The sequence below is a fragment of the Cupressus sempervirens genome, chromosome 2 (genome assembly GCF_028749045.1).
Source record: "Cupressus sempervirens isolate cs-2001-9-10 chromosome 2, ASM2874904v1, whole genome shotgun sequence".
Taxonomy (NCBI): Eukaryota; Viridiplantae; Streptophyta; class Pinopsida; order Cupressales; family Cupressaceae; genus Cupressus; species Cupressus sempervirens.
Genome location: NC_143119.1, coordinates 253,536,417 through 253,541,346, shown reverse-complemented (window position 1 = coordinate 253,541,346; position 4,930 = coordinate 253,536,417). Strand labels below are relative to the sequence as shown.

At 37.8% G+C, this 4,930-nt stretch overlaps 1 pseudogene; it reads left to right on the top strand.

The window, feature by feature from the left end:
• The first annotated feature begins 1,121 nt into the window (after nt 1–1,121).
• Nucleotides 1,122–3,768, top strand: LOC149572010 (subtilisin-like protease SBT1.3 pseudogene; annotated as a pseudogene).
• The last annotated feature ends 1,162 nt before the right edge of the window (nt 3,769–4,930 follow it).

Sequence of the window (4,930 nt, the reverse complement as noted above, 5' to 3'; positions counted from 1 at the left end):
CACTACTTCATTGATTTAACCATATTTATTTTCAAAAACATAGACAAATAAAATTTATAACGCGATGGTAGTTTTAAGTGAATATCTTGAGGTATGGCAGTCTAGAGGGTGTGCTTACTTACAAGAATCGTCATCAGAATCGTCATCAGACTGTAATTTCAAAATAATGTCATCTCTTGCTCATTGTTTTATCAACAGTGACATCTATTTAGCACGTTTTCTTTAATTTAATGGTCCATCCTCATCTCTTTTCCCTTTCTGCATTAACGAGGAGATAAAGTAATCCACGAGTACCAATCAAAGCTTTATGGTACCAATCAAAGCTTTATGATACCAAAAATGCCACCACTACCAATCAAAACATCAAGGTACAAAAGTGCCACTACTATGTTCAAAGGATTATCTATCTATTTACTATTATTAATTTTATCTTCTCTCAATTATTGTTGTTTACTTCAATTTAATGGCCCATCCTCATCTCTTTTCCCTTTCTGCATTAACCGAGAAGATAAAGAAATCCACGAGTACCAATCAAAGCTTTATGGTACCAAAAATGCCACCACTACCAATCAAAACATCAAGGTACAAAAGCACCACTACTATGTTCAAAAGATTATCTATCTATTTACTATTATTAATTTTATCTTCTCTCAATTATTGCTGTTTACGGAAAACATTTAACTGGAATAATGCAGTTTATCTCTTTTATCTCCACACAAACCACGTTTTAGATGACACGATTACACCGTCCTCTAATAATTTTATTGTTTGAGATGATATGATTACACCATTATCTTTTGAAGATGCAGGGTTAAGGGTTATTGTTTATAACATGCTGCTATCATATCACAATCACATATGTGCTGAGTAATCATGGGGTGTAGAGGAAATTCCACCACCACGAATCAAAGGACAATCTGTCTATTTGCTATGTAAAGTTAACATATTCATGCTATCATTAAAAGAATTGTCAAACGACCTATCTATTCATGTTTTGGACTATCTATCGATATGTATTGCATCTTAAAATGATTGCCATTTTGCCTGCACTATATTCAACTATTGGTAGGACCACAATTAGAGTCTATGATCCTTATATATTGGACGAGTGCCCGTCTATCTTCTCACAACTAGTCCTCTGCAGGCTTCTCTATGTTTGTTGACAGAAATGGCCAGTTCCTCTCTCTTTTTGCTTGGTCTCTCTGTCACTCTGTTTGCATTTACCATAACCACAGCTGTGTCTGAGGAGTTAATTAGGAAACCATACATTGTTCACATGAGTAGGTCCATGAAGCCTCTGCATTTTTCACTTCATGAGCACTGGAATGCCTCTCTCATCAAGGAGGCGACTTCAAGTTCAGGCTCAGACAATGAAGACGAAGGCCTGTTGTTATACACTTATGATATAGTCCTGTCTGGATTCGCAGCAAAGCTGAGCAGTGCTGAGGCGGCAGCTGTAGAGAGCAAGGAAGGCTGCATAGCCGTAATCCCATCATCTGTCAGGCAAAGGCACACGACCCACTCGCCGCAGTTTTTGGGTCTGGGAGGCTCCTCCCATTATAATTTGTGGCTTCAATCCAACTACGGTAAAGATGTGATTGTGGGCGTGATTGACTCTGGAATATGGCCTGAGAGTGAGAGCTTCAACGATAGAGGCCTCGGCCCTGTGCCCGCAAAGTGGAAGGGCATATGTCAAAGTGGGGAGAAGTTCAATTCCTCTCACTGCAACAGGAAAATTATCGGAGCTCGTTATTTTTTCAATGGCTACCAAGCTACACATGGTCAACTTCCCCAAAGCGAGATAAAATCGGCAAGAGACAACGAAGGCCATGGAACGCACTGTGCTTCGACTGTTGCAGGATCGGCTGTGGATGGAGCAAGTTTCAATGGATTTGCCAATGGAACGGCCATTGGGATGGCTCCTTATGCCAGATTGGCCATTTACAAGATCGCATGGGATGGCGAAACCCATGATTCTGATACTCTTGCTGCCATAGAAATGGCTGTTGCAGACGGCGTGGATATTATTTCTATGTCCGTTGGTGGACCGGAACGACCGTTTTACAATGATTCCAGAGCCATTGGAGCCTTCAAAGCGATGGCCAAGGGGGTGTTTTTTTCGCTTTCGGCAGGAAATGATGGACCTATTTACACTTCTGTTGAAAATACAGCACCGTGGGTGATGACCGTTGGAGCCAGCAGTATTGACAGAAAGTTCCCTGCTACTCTGAGACTTGGCAATCATCAGATCTACAGAGGTTCATCACTTTCTCAAGCTACCGAGGTAACTCAACAATTGCCTCTATTATATGCATCTCACAACAAAAGCACCAGGAGTTGCAGCGACCTCTCAGCTATCCCTCCCAGCATTCTCAATGGTAAAATTTTGGTATGTGATGCTGCGTATGCTAATATTTACATTGATTCCAATGGAGTTGCTTCACACAAGACAATAAGCCTGTTGGAAGAAGCGAAACAATTGGGGGTCGCTGGTTACATCTATGCCACCGAATCTCCTTGGGGCTCGCAAGAAATAATCGATGATTATGGTCTGCCCTCTATTGCTGTGAGTTTTGCGGTGGGAGAGAAAATCAAAGCGTATATAAACAGTACAAGCAATCCTACAGCCACCATAAATCCATCAGGATTGACGCTGAAAGGTAAAGCAGTAACAGCTCCTCTGGTGGCTTCTTTTTCGGCAAGGGGGCCAAGTCTTCAATTTCCGCATATAATGAAACCAGATGTTATTGCTCCAGGTGTGGACATATTGGCTGCAGTAAAGAATGTATATGCATTTATGTCAGGGACATCCATGGCTTGTCCACACGTAAGTGGCCTTGCAGCACTCATTCGCGCTATCCATCCTTCTTGGAGTCCCGCCGCCATTAAATCATCTCTCATGACGTCTGCTTATGTTCGTGACAATAAAAATCAACCAATCAAAGATGTCTCAACTTTGAAAGCTGCAAACCCATTGGATTTGGGTGCAGGTCATGTGAATCCAGTCGCTGCTATAGATCCAGGGCTCATCTATGACCTGGCACCTCGTGATTACATTCACTTTCTTTGTACTCTTAAATACACCAAAAAACAGATTGCTTTGTTGATGGATAACAACACTATCCAATGCCCCAAATCAAGCAATCTAGAAGACAGAGGTGATCTCAATTACCCATCTTTCTCTATTCCCTTCAACTCCACCAAGATATCGCAACAAGTTGTTGTGAGGAGGAGAACAGTAACAAATGTGGGTGCCGCTCGTTCAACCTACAAAGTGCATGTGGAAGAGCCATATGGAGTGAAGGTAAGTGTTCAGCCAGATACTTTAGAATTCACAAAGAAGAACCAGAAGCTTAAATTTAGTGTGAAGTTTGAGAGCGCGGCTATGGTAAAAGACAATGATCAATGGTATGGAGAGATATCATGGAAATGTATTCAAGGTGGAACACATGTTGTGCGTAGTCCGATTGTTGCACTTTGGCTAGACACTTAACCTGCTTCCCAATAAGTACATAAACTAAATAATACTGGTGGTTAACTATGTCACCATGGTTACCAACCTATCTTATTTAGCAGTAGTAATGGTGCTAGTTTTTGTTGTTCTCCTAATAATAATTGTATGGGATGTGTGCTTAATACGGCTTATGACTATGGTTTACTTATACATCTTGGCTGCCTGTCAGCAATATGGATGTGGTTATTTTGGTAATAGTTGGTTCTATTATAATGTATATTTATAGTATGAAAGGGTTACCTATTTTATTTAAATGTACTTACATGAGTATTTTTTTAAATTGTCTTTGTCATAGAATTATAGTTCTTAATTTATTTAATTAAGAAGATGTCCAACAATGTATAGTCATTACATATTACTACTTTAAGCATTTTTAGATGCCACTTGTCAAAATTTATAAAGTAGATTTTATCTTTATCATATTATAATAAATTTGTAAATATCTCAAGTATACATAGTCAATTGAGAAACAATAGTGGGTAAAAATTACTTCTATTTTTTAAGATATCAGTTTATTCCATACACCCTAATATCAGTCCTTTAGATCTCCTTGTGGAAACCCAACAATACATCTAAATTATTGTGGTACATAGGGAGTTTATGTGTGTTTACAATCTCTATCTATGTAAAATTTGTGAAATATAATGGCCAAGGAAGTTCCAACTCCATCAATAAGGAGAAATATCCCAAGAAAAAGGCATAGGAAAGAAGCCATTACATCCTCTCTCTTAAATTAGTAAAAATAATTTAAAGGCAAAAGAATTAGGTCTTTTAGGGTTCTTTGCCTTGTCTTTCCTTTTATTCTACATATAGTATACTAAAAGCATATTGTTGGTGTGCTTTCAATTATCTATGGAAGGCTAACAAAGAAAAGTGAAGTAATTTATTTAGGATTTGGAAAAGATTGAATGCATGATTTTTTCTTGAGTTATAAATTAACACCTATGACAACTCATATCTAATTCTCCACCTTTTTCTTTTTCAAAGTTATTGTAAAAGACCCTCGTGTGAAAATTGTTATCTAATATAATATGAATAATATTTTCCATATAATTTCTGACAATGAGTGTAACAAATTTTTAAGTTGGAGTACATTCTTTGTTCTCTTATAAATAAATTCATTGGATCTATTGTAATGTGCCCAACTTAACAAATTTGTATAGCATTTTGTCTGAGGTAATGGTGGCATGGATCAAACGTATACCAAGAACGTATTGTGGAGAGTAAGTACCCACATTGAAAGACATTTGAATTTAATGTGATGAATGCTCTACACACACCACCATTCTAAGCCTAAACAATGCTTCCATTATTTTCTATAGTTCTTATCATTTTAAAACATATAACTCATTTTTTGAAAAGAAACACAAATTAAAACATAAGGACCTATTATTTATGGTTTTTTAAAACTTTTAA